Source organism: Schistocerca nitens, chromosome 1 (genome assembly GCF_023898315.1).
Source record: "Schistocerca nitens isolate TAMUIC-IGC-003100 chromosome 1, iqSchNite1.1, whole genome shotgun sequence".
Classification (NCBI taxonomy): Eukaryota; Metazoa; Arthropoda; class Insecta; order Orthoptera; family Acrididae; genus Schistocerca; species Schistocerca nitens.
In genome coordinates, this window is record NC_064614.1 from 1,294,707,419 (window position 1) to 1,294,729,311 (window position 21,893).

General features: G+C 41.1%; 1 long non-coding RNA gene across 1 annotated transcript in view; it reads left to right on the top strand.

Moving 5' to 3' along the window:
• The first annotated feature begins 4,115 nt into the window (after positions 1-4,115).
• The window catches only part of LOC126239963 (uncharacterized), a 34,946-nt gene continuing 17,168 nt past the window's right edge, over positions 4,116-21,893 (top strand). Inside the window, exon 1 of the long non-coding RNA XR_007545360.1 lies at positions 4,116-4,197. This is a non-coding gene — a long non-coding RNA (uncharacterized LOC126239963). The remainder of the gene's footprint in view (positions 4,198-21,893) is intronic.

Genomic DNA, 21,893 nt, shown 5'->3' on the forward strand with positions numbered 1-21,893 from the left:
TTATCGATGAGTTCCTATAATTCCTCATAATTTTCTCAACTTCATCTAATGCTGGCTGGTTGTACGTGTATTAACACCAAATATTTTGAACTACCCTTCAGTCTTATCATAATCAGTCCTCCATCAATGTATTGTATCTTCATTACGCTATTTTTCACCTTTTGTCCTATCAATATTCCTATTCCATTTTCATCAATCTTGATTTCCCCTGAGTAAAAGATCATTCTCTCCCCCATCTCATATCACACAATCCAAGGGCATCTAATCTGTTCCTTTCATCTCCTGATTTGCAATCTCTAGCTTTCCTACTTCTCACATTGGCCACTACCTTTTTTGCCATCATCTGACAAGTGCTTCTCCCCCACTGCTATGTACGTATTGTCCCATGTTTTAGTTGTCTCCCACATCCTGATGGAATTTGAATTTTTTAATGATTTATGTTCCTGTTTGGGTTTGCCATCAAAGTCATTTTAGCAAATGAGGTGCTGGCTATCGACAGAGCTTTACTTTTTATCTGTCAAAGCAATATGGTGAAGGTCCTCCGTTCCTGTATGGTGTCTTCTGTAGCCCTTTCTCCATGCCCATGCTTTTAGCTGTCTTGTTCTATGTCATTTGGGATTGATGTTCAGTAGCTCAACTCCTCTGTTTTTGTGTTTCATAATTTTGACATGGGTGCTTATGACCTTGAGTGTTTAAGCGTCCTAAAACAAAACAAAGCAATCATGTCTGTGGCATTCATTAGTAGGAATTGAATGTTCCACAACTGTTGATTAAAATATGTGTGGAATAGCAATTCTTGTTTTCTGATCACAATCTACAAATTCCAAAAATCAGTCAAGTGTTTGACATTTATCACTCTCCTTACCACAGTAAATGTAATGCAGGGTGAATGTTGTTTTTCAGTGTGATTTGAATCAGCAGTGGCAGTAACAGTAATTGAGAAATATATTTTATTTTCTCTCTGTTCCATTATGGCACCACTGACATGACAACTAGAAATAAGTTCATTGTGAGCATCAGATATCAGATAATGCACATGTAAACACTTTCCATACACTTGTTGGTATCTGGCCTTGCTTATATATTGGATTATTGTAGAAATAAGGGTACTAATATTCACAGGAGATTTTCTTTATTTGTAACTGCAATTTCCTAAGGTGAACCTTTGCATGTTAAGCCTCTTTGACCAAGAAATAATATCGCATCAAGTAACATGAGAGCTCCAATGCAACTTGGCTATTCTACAGATGAACAGAAAGCATTAACTCTCCACTACCAAGCACTCTTTCATGTCATTTCATACCTTCACTTTCATGATTCTTCCATAAAAAATATTTACAAATGCAAGTGTTCCATTAGATGTTTGCTCTTGAATGAAAAATATATTCTATGTACTCGTGTTTCATTCACTGAGGATGATTTGAATTTCAAAACTAAATATTTTTGTACAGCCTATTAGGGTAGAAACTGAAATGAAATATGTGTATGTAGTTTATCAGAAGCTGTAGATGATAAATTCAGCACTACACTATGAAGTATTTGCTACTAAGATTTTCAGAGGCTCCCTTAACCCTTCTGTGAACCTTTGGAGTTAAGGAACCTGCCAGAATGTTTGTTTCAGAGTCCCCACATCTGAAGGAATGTCCAATTTTTGTGTGGTACTGTGATGTGTTGTGGTGTTGAGTTTTAATACTATTCGCCCACAGAGGCTGACAGTTGGTGTTAGAAATGTGTATTTCTGCTTTATTTCTACAGAACTGAGCACAGTATGTTTTGTGGAAGGAGCTTCTAATCTTTCACTTCTTTGTGGGTGGCAAAGTCAGTGAAGATATTAGACTACATTATTTGCTACACTCAGTGTGTTGGATGTATATGTTCACTACCGACTTATTCTGGAAGGGAACTTATGTCTGTGTCTTGTAACTAGACTGTTCAGAAAAATTAACATTCTCACTAAAATTTCTTTACATCCAAAATTGTTTCTACATGTCTTGATAGTTTAATGGAATTGCATCAGTCTTGACAGTCCTTTATGGAGCAGTCTTTTGAATAATGGGTAGAGGGTTATGAAGAATCCAATCAGCAGAAATAAGATATCTATGATCTACCTTATGATACAGGAAACTCCCTTGCACAACCTGTCACCGACACTCATGGTCCTGTGTACCACCAGTTGTGGATGATCCATGCACAAGAAGAGAAATATGCTCAAGTAGCAATGAACATTAGAACTTCATTGTAAAACAGAACGTACATGATAATACTCAGCAAGTGAAACAGCTTCATAATGAAATCAACATATAAATAGTCCCAACAGGCTGTATGGTTGTCACTAATGAGAATCATTCCTGAAGGTGCAAGTTGAGCAATGCAAGGTGCACTGGTGATATCCTAGTGTCAAATGTTGTGTGCTGTACTCAGAGGAAAGGTTGTCACTATAACAGCAGCAAAAACTTTGAAAGCTGTTATCCCATGGAGGAGATGGCAGTGCCATCCAGGCTATGCAGACCTGGAAGAAAAATACAGGGATCAGGCCAGGACATCTTGAAGGAGGGATTATGTGGTGGAATGACACAGGCAGGAAGATAGCAGAATGAAGGGATGAAGTGGCACAAGACAGGCACAAGATAAAACAGGTAAGAATGAGGCAGAGAATCGTAGAACATGAGAGAGCAAAAGTGTATAGTCATCTGCAACAAAAAGGAAACAAAGCAATGTTTTTTAAACTTGGAGCAAAACCATGCAAGCTTGGTGTGGAAGCACGTGAACACAGGTAAGTAGCCTACCTGGTGGAATACAACACACTGGTAATAAATTTTCAGATACAGAAAAGTAAAGAAAAATGCACAAGAAGAGAGATGTTCCTGAGTAGCCGAGAAGAATAGAGCTTCATTGCAACACACATTGTACATGGTAACATGCAGCAAATGAAACAGCTTTCTAGTGAAGGCAAGGTAGACATTGTCCTGATCCACTAAAAGATTGGCACTAATATGAGAACTATTGTTGAAGCTTACATTCCTGCACTCCTAGGAATAGAGTCACGACACTCCAAAGTAGATAATAGATGTCATGTCTGGAACTTAGATTGGGTGGTGCTCCACTGTGCAGTGACCTATAAAGGCCGAGTATTGGAGGAATACTGGAAAGTTGTCCAATGTCACATGGCTCATGGATGGACACTATTCAGTGGCTGTCACAGGCAAGATGATATGCACTGAGTTTGGGTTTCAGGCTCCTTAACATGGCAGCAACAGACAGCCCTCTGTTGTGTGGTATAAGGATGGATTTTAAGGCAGCAGCCAGATGCTACATCACCCACTTGCACCTTAATCCTATAGTGTCTCCTACTCCGTCATGTTGCCATAACCATCAGCTGTTCTTGCTGCCCCACCTCTACAAAGACTCCAGCTGATAAATACCCCACCCATTTGCACACTCATTCTCCTAGCTGCATGTACTAATCTATAATTAAAGAAAGGAGAGTTACATTGTAGGTGTTTGGTGTGGCAGTTTTACTGCATGAACAGCAAAAATGCTGTAAGCGATAAACATGTTTCCTATAACTTTGTCTTGGGTATTCCTGAGAAAAATTCATGATTGTTTGAAATTGTGCATGAAGCTTTTTGCTAGTCATGAAGTTCTCTGTTTGCAAAAGACTGGATTAATATATTGTGAGTATATGTCTGCAGTGAGTGTGGCTGCATATACAGTCTTACTCACAGTTTGTAACTGTAGAACTTGCCACTCTGTAACATAAGGTTGTATGTTTTATTAGGCAGATTACTACAGGATTTCAAATTTTAAAATTTGTTCAGTAATTATTTGTAATGCTGACGGTAAATATTTGTTTGCCCTTGATGGTCTTCAGATAGCCATCCTCCAACTGGAGTAAAGTTCCTGCGTTCTGGAACTTTGTTAGTAATGTTGATTCTTGTGCATAATTGAGTAGATTAGATGCTCATTGTTCACTTATCAGTAGGAATTTGAAAAGTCTTAAATAAATGATTGCGTTCTTTCATTTCATGTTGAAACAATATTATTTTATTTCGTTGTTTTACTTTTGCAGAAGAAATGTTCGTTATATTAACTCAAAATTTCTTTTTCTGTCCATCAGGACCTCGTCAGGAACCAGTTCTGCAAAGAGCAGAAGGGAGAGGAACGTCATCAAGCACCTCTGAAACTGGCAGAGCAAATGTGAGTTTCACCAGTAGCAAGAAAGTTAGATTTTGTAGCATATAATTAACACCACACTCCTTCCTGGCCTCTTTCCAGGGTGCTCACAATTTTCATCAGCCCAGGGGTTTCAGTCACTACAATACTTCCTCATTTTGTGTACTGCCCTGCACACTTCCAACTTACTTAATGAAGTAAACTCCTTTCTACACACCCTATTTACTATGACTTTGGTATCATTATGTCCTGCACTCCAGTTGGTATCCTCACCCAACAACCTTTGCAACTTCTTCTGCACTGGTAACTGAAATGTTACCTCAAGTCTAAATTCTCTGTTGAACCATCAAAAATGTTTAACAAAGAATACAGACTCTTCATTTAGAAGAGAAACTCCCCTTAATAACTAAAGATTGTACATTGTATACAGTATCTGAATGACACTCAACTTCATCTTCATTCTATTGATGTAATGGCAGTTCTCACAGTGCTCACAGATCTAAGGGCACGGCATACCACTGAACCAGAATGAGACAGCATGGAATAAACAACTCAAATCAGCAGGTACAGTGAAGCATGATAAAGCAGCTATTGTTGTCAAACCCTACAGAAATGCAGCTTTCACCTGCACCAGATCTCACGCACAAGAGAGAGAGAAATCCTAAACCATATAAAAGTGTAAATCCTTTATTTGAACTAAAAAGTAACTTCATGGTAGCCACCATCATTCATACATACTATAGACATTGTGAAATACATAACATTACCAAAGTAATAGGTTATATCACAGTTTGTGTTATATACACAGATTAACACCCATGTGTGAACAAAAAAATTTATTAGAAGGAGCTAGGCCACCGCTTAATTTTACAGAAAGATGAACTTTCTTCAAAAACAAAACGCTTTTCTGCTACCAAAATTAATGACAAGCCAAAGAATACGCCACCTTATTGAATCGAAATATTAGCAACTGAACTGAATTTACATTTTTTTGTTGGGGTTTTCTCACAATGTTTCCTGGCAGATGGCGAGGAAGTACAGGGGCGCAGAGTCTGGGGTCAATGGCTGGCATAGTGAAGATGTGGCACCTGGATGTTCCAGCTGCGTTGAAGTATCTTCCAGGCTGCAGTCTGCGGCGGGTCGAAAGACGCCGGTTTCCCTTTCTTTCGGCTATTTAAACCAGCAACTCCAGTCTTCCTCCGCTGATTCCAGAGTGATGAACGGCAGCCGTTGGCGATACCTGACTGGTGGATGGTCATATCATAGTGTGACCATCCGTGCTGGAAAAAGACTCGTGTGCATGCATAGTTGGCGGCTGATTGAATGTTTGGCGGGAGCGTCTCTAGCGCCAGTTGGCGGAAGGTGCCGGTACTAAGTTGCAGCTGCACTTAATTCTGCTGCGGCAGCTGATTGTTGCGTTTTTGTGGCTGTGCGCACCACGACAGTTAGTATTCATTAAAATGCCAATTATCACTTACAGTTTACAAAATTATTTTCATTTATAGCAATTACACATCCAAGTACCTTTCTAAAATGATAGAAGAGCCACGCCTCTTGCTACAATTGTGGACGGACGAACTTCCTAAAATCTTCTTAAAATAACTTCACTGGATTTTAAATCAATATCACACGCACTTCGTAGATAGGTCTTATTGTCTCTAGGTTTCAAGAGTTTCACACACACATTGCTCATTAATTCAATAAAACTGACTTCATGTTTTTAAGCTCATGTATCACAGCTTGTGCAGTGTAATGTAAAAGTAACTTTGTAGCTATGTAATATTCAGATAGGTCTCTGGTACATGAAACAGAATCAAATGATGATTCTTTTGACAATCCACCAATTCTTGTACTGACTTCTTTATGCTGACAGGTGTCCCTCTAGCAATGATTCTATGATCAACACAATTGCCGTCTGTCATACAAATTACACTGTGTAGTGTCTGCCACAAGGAGTGCAACTCTTAAGGTGAGGGCTTGTGCCACTTTAACTCACATTGCCATGGTCATTGAAAAATATCTTGCATGTGGTCACAATGGGCCTAATTAATCCAAATGAATAAAAATTGGATGATGTGACAGACAATACAGTGCATTTTGTGAAGCTGCAGACATCGGGGGCTGGTTTGACACTGTTCACAACGTGCTGGAAGCTAGAGTAAGCCTAGTGTGTTAACATCCTCATTGTTGTCAAGCCGTAGATGTAGTTGTGTTTCTTGCACCACTGAAGGGATATTTTTGAGTAGTTTCACACTGTTGGTGCACAATTTCCGTAGTGAGGATCCACCTTTCATAAATATCCTTGTGAGATCTTGCTGGAGCTTGATTGCTGCCCCTACTGTATCACAACCTAGGATTGTCCACAGAGAAACAACTAATGATTATGTTTGCTGCTTCACTGTGGTCACACTGTTTGTGAACTGGTTGTAACAGACACCATGCTGCAAGAAAGGTTGCACAAGCCGTTTGTCATGTGACTGTCTTCAATTGGTATTCCTGAAGTGTTGCACATATCACTCTTCCATAATATTTGTTGGTAAGCATGATCTTCACCTGCTACCAAAACTTTTCAATATGTCTTCTCTATATCTGGTGTAAAGGCAATGCAGTGCATGCAGAAACATAATGTTATGGATTAGAAAGCCTGTTGAATGATTGGTCCTGTCATTAGCAAACTGTTTAGTTACTAATCCATGTTCAGTATGGCAGAAAAATCAAACACTACTCTCATTCAGTAGTTGAGCTGGCTTCCTCAGAGACAGTACTATGTGCCATGTAACACGAAACTGCATCTGTAATGACTACTGGTTCCTAAGTCTTTGTACCCCCTCATAAACTCTGCATAGATTTCTTTAAACTTTTGTTGTCACACTAGATTCTATTCAGTCTCTGAGAAGCATTTTGCTGCAGTGTAAAAAGAATTGACTACTGACTCATCTCTTTGCAAAACAGAAGACAAACAATGAACCTGCCTGTGGAATACATATTTGTGTGTTTAACAAAGTGTGCTTTTGCATTGCTGCTCTTCTCATCATTACAACATGATCTAATTCTTCTGTCTCCAAGAATCTGTTCAAGGAGGTTTGAGCATCAGTGTAAGATTTTGCAAAACATAATATGACTGAACACATTGATGAAATGTGCTCTAGCATTTATTACTGCCCTAACATTTACTGCAGCACAGGATGATCACTTCCTATGGAGACAATCCTTGCCTTCTAATAGCAACTTAGATTTGTCTCCCATGACCTAGGTGCTTGGCATTGGAGGGAGATGGCTGTTTGTTCCCAGGTGTGCTGTGCCATGGTGGTACTGTAGTCTTGAGATTTGCAATGATTCTCATTTATTTTTGAGAAAATCAGACTCTCTTCAGATGACAGGGAGCTATTGGGACTGAAACTGGCTTCAGATTTTGTTCTTACAGACTGGTCAACTTTTTCTTACAGGGGCTGTAACGTAATCATGTCTTGCAGGGATGCATCTACTTGTAATGCCACCAGTGCATGCACAATTGCTTGGAGCCTTGTTAAGCAGTGAATGAATTTCACTTGCACATGCCCTTGTCATTGATGGGAGTGCTAAGTTTCTTCCCATGTGTTGATGCAAGAAATTGAGTCTTATAGTATCTGTTGCAAACCATATTAAAGGCCACATTAAAATAAGTGCTAGTCCCTAGAAGATGAGCAGTTGCATTGTGAGCTGCACGTTACTTAACTAAGCAAATGATAATACTTAGCAGTGCCCTGTAATTCCTCATTATTTACCACAAGACTCAAAAATGTCATAAAAATGCCATTACTGAATTACATCATCATTAAATGGTGGCAGTTAAGTGATGGGCAACTTGATGGTACTTTTGATATACTCAAGTCAGATCCACCATTTAACGAATCCTTGTCACAGGCATTGGTACAACACCCTACAAGCAGTCTCAGGCAACTGAGACCACTCTCATACCATTATAGCCCACACTGAATTTTCATTGTTTGAATGTAGATCTCTAATAAAACCCCAATGCTTCATTGTAATAAGAAGAATTATGTTTCTTTTACTGAGGATTTCTTCGTATTGTGCTCTGCCATAATTAAACATTGTTATTGACACTAGCTGACACCTGTGAACAGCTCATTAGGAGGTTAATATGGGTAGACCCACAATATAAACCTCGGAACGAGGTCATATCTTTTAGCAGATTGTTTAGTTTCTGCTAAATGAATAATTTTTAAATAACATTCAAAACGATAAATTAACTAGCCTGCAGGACATGTTTGCTAATGTTTCTTTCACTGATATTGCCAAAAAGTTGGCACAAGTTGTGAATTAAATAAAGGATTTCTTGGTAAACACTAAAATATATTTAGTGTGCATAAGGTGGATTGCCACGTGACCCTTTTTCAGAGTCAAAGAGAGTTCAGACTATTGCTGGTGATCATGGGGAGAATGTAACAATAGTCAAATGTTGAGATGCTGTAATTGCAAGCATCCCACCCATAATTCTGTTCAGAGGAAAGCTGTGTAAAGATGAAAAGCATTAAAAGTTCCGTGATGAGAGCTCAATGACAGCCAGTATCCTTGCAAAACCTTCCTCATTCTTGATGGAGCTAACTCACATCTGGATGCTTGGTATTGTTGCTACTGCTTAAGAAAACAAAATATTCTATTGCCTATAAGGGAATTAAATGTGAATGTATGCCAATTGATAAATGTGTTCCCAAAACATCTGAATATTCTGGGATGTTGCTGACCTAATTACTGGACATCTGGAAAAGCTGAGATTTACAGATGTGATATTTGTAAGTGCCTGGCTGAGAGAAATGACACAAATGAGGCTGACTGCTGTTTCAAAGAAACAGGAATCTTTCCTTCCAATCTTTAAGTGATTCGCTAGTCTATATTTACACCTTCAGTTTTTACTGAGTGTCATGTTGAAACAGATTTCAGCCATGAGGCATCAAACTTATCAAGGGATGATTCAGCAATTGACAGTTCTCCCTAAGCTATTGATCAAATGAAGGCGGTACTGAGTAGAATCACGCTTGGAACACTACCAAAGTAGTAGTAGTAGTAGTAGTAGTAGTAGTAGTAGTAGTATTCTGCCTTACGGCAGCTCTTGTCATGGATTAAGCCTCTTCCACTTTTGTCTGTCCATAGCCAGTCTTTTCATTTCTGAATATTTGCCTCCTTTGATATTGTCCAGCACTTGATAACTTCTTTTTCCTCTTCCCCTTGTTCCCTCCACCAATCCGTCTATTCCTTCCTTCAACAAACAGTCCCTCCTCAAACAATGTCCTATCCAGTTCTGTTTTCTCTTTCAGCTGACTTTGAGCATGTTGATTTCTTCTCCAACTCTCCTTAATACTTTTCATTCCTTACTCAGTCTTCCCAGTTCACTTTTTCATTTCTTCTCCATATCCACATGTCTATTGCCTCCAGTCTTCTTTCATCTTCCTTCCTCTATGTCGAGGTCTCTGCACCATATAGTGCAACGCTCCAGATGTGACATTTGGCAAGTCTTTTCCTGAGATCTTTGTTTAGTGGTCCACAAAGCAATTTGTTTCCTCTTGAATCCTTCTTTTGCCATTGCAATTCTTTTCCTAATTTCTGTTGAGCAATACATATAATCCATTATTACAGTTTCCAAGTAATTGAAGTTATTCACTTGCTCTGTTTCCTCTCCCCCTATTTTCGTAAAGCGTTTTGTCCCCTTTTCTCCATTTACCATGCTTCTTGTTTTCTTCTTGTTAATCTTCATATGATATTCCTCTAATTTTGTGTTTATATCATATAACATTTGTTCCATCTCTCTCGCACTCTTTGCGATCACAACCATGTCATCTGCAAATCTTATACACTCCACTCTCTGACCCCTTATATAAACTCCTCCCCTTCCATCAAAACTTTCACTAATAATTTCCTTCAGATATATACTGAACAGTGTTTGTGATAAACAACCGCCTAGTCTTACACCTCTTCCCAGTTGAATTTCTTCATTCATCACACCTCCTACTTTTACTCTTGCTCTCTGGTTCAAATATAGATTTTAATTAGCCATCTATCCACCTAGTCAGCTCCATGTTTCCTTAAGATTTCCATCAGTTTGTCCCATCTGACAGTGTCAAAAGGCTTCTCAAGATCAATGAACACAACATACACCTTCCTTTTCTTCTCCATGTACCTTTCCCCTATCACCCTCAGTAGCCCAATGGAATCGGTAGTCCCCACTCCTCACCTGAAACCAAATTGTTCATCTCCTAGTACACAATTCAGCTGTCCACATAGCCTTGTATTGAGCGTCCTCAGCAAGCCTTCAGCTGCATGTGATATCAGGCACATTGTTCTATGTTTCTCACACTTTTTGCTGTACTTTTTCTTTTCTACAGGTATTAAGATTTCTTTCTGTAAAGTCCATTGGCTATTTTCCTGTTATGAATATTTGATTACACAATTCAATCAACTCCCTTTTCCGCTCTTTCTCCAATTACTCTATAGATTCTTCAATCTTGCTGGTTAGTATTGCATTTCCTTTGCCATCATCTGCAACTTTAGCTTCTTCTTCTATCCCAAGATCTTCACTTGGTCAGCTGTTTACAGCGTATAGCCATTATATATATTCTTCCCATCTTATCATTATTTCTTGGGGTTCACTCACCATTTTACCATCTGCTGCCTCTACTTCCTTTAGTCCATTGTTGTTTCTCTTTTTCCCTGAACGTCACATCCATTGCTTCTTTGTACATGAAATGATATGTTCCTTCTTTCTCTAATATCACTATCTTGTCACACTCTCCTGTCAGCCATTTGTCCCTTGCTTTTTCCGTCCCCCTTCTTAATTTATTATTTAATCTCCTGTAGTTGCACTTCCCTTTTTTCTGTGTTTACGATATTCCATTTCCTGCGATCATTGATCTTGGTTACATAACTGGTGGTACCCATTCTTTCTTTCTTTCTTTCTTTCTTTCTTCTTTATTATTATTTTTCTCTCCTTGACTCACAGCATTTCCTTAGCTGCATTTTTGATTCCATTTTTAAAATGATCCTGCCTTCCTTCTGTGCATTCAGTTTCCTGAACCTACATTATGATTTCACAATATGCATTCTCTAACTTTTCACAATTGCCTTTGTCTTTGTTTGTCAAAGTTAATGTACTCTCTCTTCTGCCCTTCCCAGGTGCTTTTCAATTAAACTAGAACCTCGGCTATAACTAATATATGATCTGAATAAATATCTGCCCCTGGATAGCTTATGACACTCCTTAGGCAATTTGAGTATCTTTGTTGTATCATTATGTAATCAATTTGATATCTTTTGTTGTCATCTTTTGTGGTTACCAAATAGAGTATTTCCAACTACCATAAAATTTTCATTGCAGTATTCCAAAAATCTTTGCCCTCTCTCATTTCTTTCACCCAGTCCAAATTTTCCCAAAGCTTCTTCTTCTGAATAATACAATCAGAAGTCATCACTTTCTAGTTTTCCACAACCACCCCATCTCCCCTCACACATTCAGAGTACATCCAATTTGTTTCTTGTCATTTCGTGTTTGGCGTTTTCTAATTTCCCTTCCTGGAGAAGGGTTAAAACATTCCAACTACAAATCCCAAATAAGTCTTCCTTCTTTTCCTTCCTTCCTTTTTCCATTTGCCCTAATCTCTGGACTCCTTGTTGTATTCGCCTCCTGGAGAAGCACTTGAGGGGGAGCTTTACCTCTGGAATATTGTACAAAGAGGTCCATCCCAAGAATATCTAGGGAAATAATACCGGTAGTGGTTTCCCTTTGCCTCCCACCGTGCTCCACATCTTGTCAGCTTGCTGACCCAGTTCACTGCTGGGGTTTGTACCAAACCTTCCACTGGGTTGCTCAGCTTAACAGGGGTGTAGGTAGGATTGTGGAGAATTGAGATGAGAGAGTCGAAGAGAACTCTCTTGTGGAGATCTTGTATTTGCATCTCACCCCCATCTTTAGCCAGAGTCACAAGGTTGTAGCAGTGATACTCCAAGGCAATCTCCCAGACCTACCAAAGAATGACAGATAAATGTCCACAGTGTCTAGTACACATACTAGAGCATTGCATGGTAATTTATCTACTCCACAACCATAGAAAAAAATGAAAAAGTAAACCACTGCAATGCACGGCTCAAAATAGATGACAAAAGTTATTTTGAAGTCTTTTTTAGTATAAAAAGGAACATCAGCAAACTCATATGGTTTGCAGCAAAATCCAAAATATGTGTCAAGCACAGAAACAAATCACCTAGACTTTGTGAGAGAACGTGCTTGGAAAACCAACCAGGACCTAATGGTACCCAAGTGAGAGGAGTAGGAAATTTAAAGATTCATTGCTTTATGTTCTGAAGATACAGCAACTTCATCTGTCCTGATAATGAGGATGACCTGTAAAATGAAGCTGAACATTGTATTATCAATATGACATGGAACCTTTATTTTTATTGATTTATTTATTTATTTATTTTTTGCTTGCATCATTTTCCTCTGTAAATTCTAACTGAATTTAGTATTCATTAAGTAAGGGCCACATGATGAATAATTCTGTTACTTACACTGGAAAAGTTATGAAGTTCATAAATTCACCTTTTCTGCCCATCAAAGAGAGAGAGAAATTGACTGGCTAGTACCATAGGAGGATTGCTATGAATTTTTAAATTAAAGAGTCAGAATGTACTGGCCTCTAAGTTCTTTACTTTATAATGTCGACAGTTACAGAAGGGATAGATTGCTGCTCATTGCAAATGTGACACATGGCCTACTACAGGAAAGTGGAACACCCTGCACAACATGGAGATACACATAACGTGCCCAATTTCAATGGTTGCTTCACAAACCTGGCAAACTGTGTTGCCCCATACACTAGCAGCTTTTCTGAACTCTGAAGACTGGAGTTATCCTTAAAACACATTCTCTGCTCCTAAAACCATCCCTGCCTCAACCTACAGTAACCTATTGTCCTCCTTCTTCCAAACAGCTCCATCCCACCCTGTCCCCAGTGTCCTATCATCTCCTCCCAAGCCCCATCCCCACTGTGCATGGCTCTCTGCAAGTGAACCAACCAGTCCCTTCCCCTTCTATGTGCTCCTTTCCTTTCTGCTCAGTTTTCTTTCCTTCCCTACCTCCCTCCATCCCTCCCAATTCTACACCAGATTAACTCATCTGCCACATCTAGTCCCTGCACACTCCGCTAAGTTGCACTGTTTCCTCCTCTTCAACCTGTTCTGGGCTGTCACTTTACCTGCTCTGCTCCACTATCGATTGTTAGTTCTGTTTAATATGTTGGTCTGGCCTGAGCAGCCAGAGATATTGCGTGGTGGTGGTGGTGGTGGTGGTGGTGGTGGTGGTGTAGTAGTTGTAGTGGCAACTGCCTGTAACACTAGTTTGTTCTTGTAACATTTGTGTATATGGTCTTGATGTGCTGGTTCCATGAACAGCTGAAATCGTGGGAAAACTACAGCCATTCCTTTTTCTTGTTGCTGTGTTGTTCTACTATGTTGTTCTACTGCACCCATGAGATTCGCACACACATGAGGTGGCCACAGTAAGTGTTTAAACTCAAAAGAGGGTTTCCGAAATCACTTGGCAGCAATTCCGGATGTGTGGAGTGTCGCACTTACCTGCTGGAATCACTGTATGCTGTTGGAATGCACAATGGACATAATTGGATGCAAGTGATCAGCCAGGAGTCTTAAGTACATGCCACCTGTCGATCATATCTAGACATATTAGGGGTGTCCGTCCCTGGTAGCTGAGTGGTCAGTTCAACAGAGTATCATACCTATCGGCCCGGGTTCGATTCCTGGCTGCGTCGAGGATTTTCTCTGCTCAGGGACTGGATGTTGTGTTGTGTTGTCCTTATGTTCATAATTTCGTCCCCATCAAAACACAAGTGCAGATGAATTTACTTTCCATGAATGCATGTTGTGCATCTGGCACATTCATGAATTTCTTGGTATACTCCATTCACACAACTACTATTAATTGGTAGGAACAGGTATTGTTAAAGCTATACAAATTCATCTCAAGGTCCCCTGTGGTTAGAATAGGCCTGCAGTATTCCTGCCTGTAATAAGAGGCAACTAAGAGGAGTCTCAACTGCTTCGGCCTATATGTGATGGTCCCCTCTCGTGTTTGACCTCCATTTTTCCAAAGAGCGAACCAATTGGGGAAGGGCACCTTACATGGTGCATTGTGCCCATTGTGCATAGAGACCTTTGTCCAGCTTTCTCATCGTCGCATTGCCGTTCCGCTAGTTCCCCATCTTTTGGGTGAGGATACATTCCTAGGTGCAATTTCCACCATGCACTGTGCAGGGTTGCTTTTTGTGGAGCTGATGACTATGGACTTCCTTGCACCTAATTCCAGCATAGTAGCCAGTCAACTGTGGTGGAGCTGCCATGTACCCTGTTGGTTGTCGCCTCCTTACAACACAGGGACCACTCTGCTGATGACTGCGCCAACTCGGCATATATGCCAAGGAGTAGAGGCCTATCTCCCTGGGGTATCGGGTCTCCCAGCAATGGCCATCCTGCCAGGTGGCCCTTGCTGCGGCTGAGTGGCGCCCGTGGGGAGGGCCCGTGGTCGGAGTGGGTGGCATAAGGGCAGAAGACCCGCAATGAAGAGTGGTACATCATCTCTTGCTGGTGGCCATCTACCAGCAGTCTCTAAGCATTCTTGGGCACAATTCAATGCTCAGAAATATGATCCCAAATCATTCCCCTCCCTGGTCACACTGTGGGAGGAGTGTCTCAGGATGGCAGTGACACTTATTCACTCCGGTTGCTAGTTTGTATGAGAGCTGAAGGGGAGTCTAAAGTCTAAATTCTTCATAGAGCATTTAGAGGACAAGTTTGGGGAGGTAGAGGGCTTGTCCAAAATGCGCTCTGGGTCAGTATTGATAAAAACGGCATTCTCTACCCAGTCCCAAAGATTACTTACTTGTGACAAGTTGGGGATGTTTCAGTTACCATAACACACCGTAAGAGTTTAAATATGGTCCAGGGTATTATTTTCTGTAGGGACCTACATCCCTCCCCTGATGCAGTGCTTCAAGTGCTGCAAGTTAGGCCATATGTCTTCCTGCTGTACTTTCAGCCTCACATGTCGAGATTACGGACGCCCATCACATCCCAATACTCCATTTGCCCTGCCTCCCATCTGTGTCAACTGCAGAGACCCTCATTCACCTTGCTCGCCAGACTGCAGGATCTTACAGAATATGCAGAAAATCATCGATATAAGACACTGGACTGACTGACTTATACTGAGGCTAAGAGGAAATAAGAACGACTCCATCCTGTTCGAATGACATCCTCATATGCCCCCGCAACATCAACAATGATAGCCCCATCAGCTCAGTGAATTTCAGTCGGCTCACCAAGCCGAACAATTCCAAATACCCCCTTACCCATGGGGGGCACTACCCACCCTGTTATTCCTGCTCCACCTACCTTGGGAGCAATCCTATACCCCCCGCGCCCCGAACCTCCACCCCCCCCCCCCCCCCCACTACTAATTGAAGATGTCTGTCCCTGCTTCTAAGCCAGAGGAATGTCCAACATGTTCAGATGCTCTCTCTTGCAAGGTGTCCCTTGTGGAAACCTGGGAAGGGAGGGACACAAGTGGGAAGGATGACGCCCAGCGATGGCATAAGTGCCCACAAGCAGCTGGTTGTAGGGCTACTTGATCGCCCTCCATCCCGGAGACAGAATTGGTGAAGCCCTCCCAGTTGGTGAAACCCAAGGGACAAACAAAAAGATCCAAAATGAAGACCTCGAAGATGAAGGAACTTGTGGTTGCATCTAGCCCATCGCAACCATCCGCTAAGGACCTAGATCTCGCCTGACGCTGATACAATGGATGTCACTCACACAGGTGCTCAGTCGGTGGCAGCAGCTGACCCAGTGGCGTAATATCCCTCTTCGGTCCCTTCATGCCTTTCTCAGCCAGGGACAATGTCAGCCCCCAGTGGAACTGCAGCAGTTTTTTCCACCATATTGCTGAGCTCAGACAACTTCTCAGCCTTGACCCCTTCCTCTGCATTGCTCATCAGTAATCTTTGTTTCTGGTGATGAGAACCCCTGCCCTCCATAGCTATGTGGTTTATTACAGGAACTGGGCAGCTTATGAGATAGGATACCATTGGCCTCCATACCTGTCCATTGCAGGTCTGGGCCAAGATTAGGTGACTCTATGGCTGTCAGACCCCCGTCAGCGTACCTGCACAATTGCAAACCACTTAGCGGAGCATTTTGCTAAGAGTTCCGCTTCTGTGAATTACCCACTGGCCTTCCACTCCCTGAAGGATTGGTTGGAACGTCCGAGCCTTTCGTTTCACATGCGCCACCCTGAATCGTTCTATGCTCCATTCAGTGAATGGGAATTCCAAAGTGCCTTTGCCACTTGCCCTGATACGGCTCCCGGGCCAAATGGCATCCACTGTCAGATGCTGAAACACCTCTCGGTGGACTGCCAGTGATGCCTCCTAGACCTCTTCAATCATATCTGGGATGAGGGTGAGTTCCTATCACAATGGTGAGAAAGCGTTGTAATCCCTGTGATGAAACCTGGCAAGTACCTATTCAAGGTGGACATCTACCGCCCCATTAACCGTTCCAATGTTGTGTGCAAGTTGCTCGAACCCATGATAAGCCAGAGGTTGAGTTGGCTACTTTAATCTCAGGGCCTTCTGGTTCTGTCTCAGGGTGGGTTCATAAGGGCAGCTCTGCCACCGATAATCTCGTATGCCTGTTGTCTGCCATCCGTATGGCCTTTGCCCATCATCAGCATAGGGTCAACTTCTTTTTTGACATGTGGAAGGCATACGATATGACATGGTAACATCACATCCTCTCTACGCTTCATGGTTACGATTTTTGTTGTCCCCTCCTGATTTTGACACAAAATTTTCTGTCATTTCGTTCCTTCTGTTTGCAAGCTGTGGCCTTCTATAGTTCCTCCTGAGTTCCCGAGTATGGGGTACCACAAGGATCTGTATTAAGAGTCTGCCTCTTTTTGATAGGAGTTAATGGGCTTGCTATGGCAGTGGGAACGCCTGTCTCATTTTCCTTGTATGCTGACGACTTCTGCCTATACTATAGCTCCACTGGCATTGCAGTTGCTGAACAGCAGTTGCAGGGTGCTTTCCAAAATGCAGCAGTCTTGGGCTGTAGTGCATGTCTTCCAGTTTTTGGCTTCCAAGACCTGCGTTAAGCATTTCTGCCAGCGACACACTGTTCAACCTGAGCCATGGCTTTATCTTGATAGCAATCCTCTTGCTGTTGTGGAGACACATCAGTTTCTGGGATAGGTTTTAGATACCTGGTTGACTTGGCTGCCTCATATTTGGCAGCTTAAAGAAATGTGCTGGCGGCATCTTAATGCTCTTCATTGCTTGAGTCACAACAACTGGGGTGCCGATTGGTCTACCCTTCTACGGCTGTACCAAGTGTTAATTCAGTTCTGCCTAGATTATGGAAGACTGTCTTATGGTTCGGTAACCCCTTCCGCATAGCTGTTGTTGGACCCTATCTTTCACAGTGGGAGTTTAATTCATGCAGGGGGATGTTATCGCTTGATCTAAGTGTTTGTCATCTTTTTTGTGTATTCTGGCATTTGGCCTATGATTTTAGACTGGCGTTTTCAGTGGATTTCTTGGTGGTTGGCTTTTCTTTTTATTTTTGTTTCTATGATTGGCCAACCACTGTCACACTCGGTGTGATTCTAATTCCTGTTGTCAGGTCGCTGTCTGTCTCTTTCTTGTCGTGTGTTGTCTGTTGTCATCTCCACTGTTAGTTTTCATTCCTTGTGGTGATTTCAAGTTGATGGAAAAAGGATCCTATGGCCCTAGTAGCCTGGTCCCTTCAATCCCACAAACCAATCAGTAATCTCAAGGATGACAATAGGAATGGAAGTTGCTGGAATGTTGGGGAATGGAAGTTGTTGGAGTATTGGGAACTGTGGATTAATATCACCTTGTGTGATGGATGTATCTTTGGAATGTCAGACTCGTGATCCCAATAAATGGATGGTATTAATGACAAGCCAACAGCAACTAACATACATTACATGTGTATCTGCTGTAGCTGCTTCTGTTCTTCCTTTTGCTTAAGAATTAAACATTGGACACATATGTATTAAATTGTTTCATCCTTGGATCAAATTCAAACTAGCAGCCCCTGTCTTTTCAACTTAGTTCCATCTGCAACAAGTCAACCGGATGAACTTTTTCCCTTTATCTATATATCTTTTGATGCATTCGACTCTGACACATCTGCTATAGTCACTGGCATTCAGAAACTCATCAGTACAGTTATCAAGTAATTGTTCAAGGTAAGATAAGTTTCTTCAGAACTGGTTCATAAATTTTTATTTAGGGACACAAACAGATATGAATTAATGAGCATAAACTCAAGGAAGCATTACCTCTGTCAGAGGTGGGATTCAGACCTACAACCCCTGGAAAGCATCTGTCTTGCCTACACAGCCTCCACAGGCAGGAACCACATGGGTTATGGCCAGACAGTGTTCAGCCTATCACCACAGTCACACCTTTTGATGGCAGCATATTTACTTCTTCCCCAGGCATCAGCATGAAAGTGACAAGAAGAAATAACATTGCGAGCAGTTATTTGCAACGGCTCACTTGTAGCATTAAATTTGAGACAGTTGGCACTCTCGTTCAAGAATACAAATTTTTGGTTTGAGATGCATGTGGGAGATACGGCATGCCGCTGATTCCTGTAAGGATATTGGAAGAATTATGTTTGAAACAGGCACCATCAGCCGAATTCCTTGCTCAAGCAGGAAGAGAGTGCAAAGCAGGGCCGTATGGAGCTTGTGTGTAAGAGCCAACCTCTCATTTCCTAAATATGAAGCAGTTGAAGTGACTGACCAACTATTCAGTTCTAATGACGCAGTTCACTGAAGGCTGAGGAAAGCTGTACTGCTTGCCCTAAGATCAACTGTAAAACAGGAACTCAGTGAGGAAAATGTGATACATTGGCTGGCAGTTGCAGAGCTCTGTCTGAATGCAGCATGGAACAATGTATTTTTCACAGATAAGATATCTCATGATTTTTTTCATGTTCTGCTGCTCAGTTTTCTGTCTGAGAGCCAGTGGAAAATCCCTTGAAGACGGAAAAATATCAAACATGAGATGAGAAAATTTGAGCTAGTTCTAGTTTACTTCATTCTTTTAACTGAAATAAACTACTTCCAGTTAAATGTTTTGAATATTACACTCTCTTTACTTCCTCTGTGCCTACATACCTGAAAAGTAATAAATTGAGACTGCCATTTTATAAAGTTATTTGTTGTTATTTCAAATTCATCTGTCTTCCCCTATATTGCCATCCACTGCAGTTGCACACAATTGATCAAAACATTTCTTCTAACACTCTCACTCTCACACTCTCTCTCTCTCTCTCTCTCTCTCTCTCTCTCTCTCTCTCTCTCTCTCTGTGACACACACAAACACACACACACACACACACACACACACACACACACACACACACGAGATTTCTTTTACAAATTGCAGAGTCCGTGATAGCAGTATCAGGAACCAGGCTATGAGAATGGCTTGTAGTTTCGAAATAGTGTTTAAATATTGAAACTGGTCCGTGTGTTGTAGTAAATTGATGGAGTGTGCTCTTCTTCTTATGGTGGGCATAGGATAGTAAAGAATGACATATTTGTTTGCATTGGACAAATTTTTTTCCATAGGCTGGACTACAGCATTCAAATTCCTCTTCCTGTAATGGAGAAAAAATGAAACTGTGGACACTGCATCATGTAATTTCAATCTTGCTCACTCGATAGCCTGATGAAGCACAGCATTGTTAAGAAGCCATTTAATCTCAACAATTGATTATTATGCCTAGTTAGTGCAACATAGCAATAGCAAGAGCATGTACTAAATTTCCTTACTAAGTGGCAATGTGCCTTACATTTCTGCACCTTTCAATAGGAGCAAAAGATTTGAGGAGAGGGAAGTAACCATAATGCCACTTGTCTCTGACACTTCATATCCTCATTATTGTTAAATTCATTATCATATATGTAAATCTGGTAGGAGGCATAGTATTATCATATCACAGCGCACACATGGAATGATATCAGTGCAGTCACCTCCAGCATCTTCTATGCAGATGACTAGTCTGACAATTCTATATTGCCTTCACAGAGTGAACAAAGTACTTGTTTCTCTTGAGGTAGTGCAGTGGTGTAAGTTAAGCCGCCATCCTATTAGCTATTGACACAAGCTGATAGGACCAAAATCGATATACTTCCCATCCATAGGATTAATTACTTACCACTACTGTAACCCCTCGGCAAACTACGGACATTTGTGGACCTGATTAAGATATGTTGCTTCCATCTATTACTCCACTTTTTGTTCCCATTTTAATTTTTCTTATTTTATTTGTTGTGAATGTCATTGCCCCAGTTGAATTATGCCCCTGCTCATGTCACTACTCCACAAGCTTTTCTTATCTGCCGTTTTGTGTTTATTGAACGTGTTCACATTGGTCACATTGTGCTGCTGCTGTCACATCACCTTCCATCTCTATTAGTCATGATCACAGAGGATACACCAGGCCAAAAAGCAAAGAAGCTTTAAAATTGCCCACATCAACTGCTGTAGCTATCTCCTGATGAAATGCTACAGGGTGACAAAAATGGAGTATGGATGCATTGTCTGTAGCTCTATCGAACTGTGCTCTTAGAGATTATTTTAAAGCCTTCAGTTTTGACACTTTGTTTCCCCTCCAAGTGATGTAAGATCTCCCTTTTGCACATCACAGAATCCAAAATGACATTGCAGTTGGATTTTGTGTAAATGTTTAATTAGCTACTTGTAATAGTTGTAACTACATATGTTGTTGTTGTTGTTGTTGTTGTTGTGGTCTTCAGTCCTGAGACTGGTTTGATTCAGCTCTCCATGCTACTCAATCCTGTGCAAGCTTCTTCATCTCCCAGTGCGTACTGCAACCTACATCCTTCTGAATCTGCTTAGTGTATTCATCTCTTGGTCTCCCCCTACGATTTTTACCCTCCACGCTGCCCTCCAATACTAAATTGGTGATCCCTTTGTGCCTCAAAACATGTCCTACCAACCGATCCCTTCTTCTGGTCAAGTTGTGCCACAAACTCCTCTTCTCCCCAATCCTATTCAGTATCTCCTCATTAGTTATGTGATATACCCATCTAATCTTCAGCATTCTTCTGTAGCACCACATTTCGAAAGCTTCTATTCTCTTCTTGTCCAAACTATTTACCGTCCATGTTTCACTTCCATACATGGCTACACTCCATACAAATACTTTCAGAAATGACTTCCTGACACTTAAACCTATACTCGATGTTAACAAATCTCTCTTCTTCAGAAACGCTTTTCTTGCCATTGCCAGTCTACATTTTAAATCCTCTCTACTTCGACCAACATCAGTTATCTTGCTCCCCAAATAGCAAAACTCCTTTACTACTTTAAGGGTCTCATTTCCTAATCTAATACCCTCAACATCACCTGACTACATATAAGGACTGCCTAATGTTAAGTCATGACTACTGAGTACCACACTTGTTCATGATAATTTGCTGGATAAGCTGTGTATCCACATTGACATGTGGTTCATTTCATTGCACAATATAAAATTTTGGAGATGTTGGAACTCCAATACCGGTATGCTGCTTCCTCACTCCCACTGTT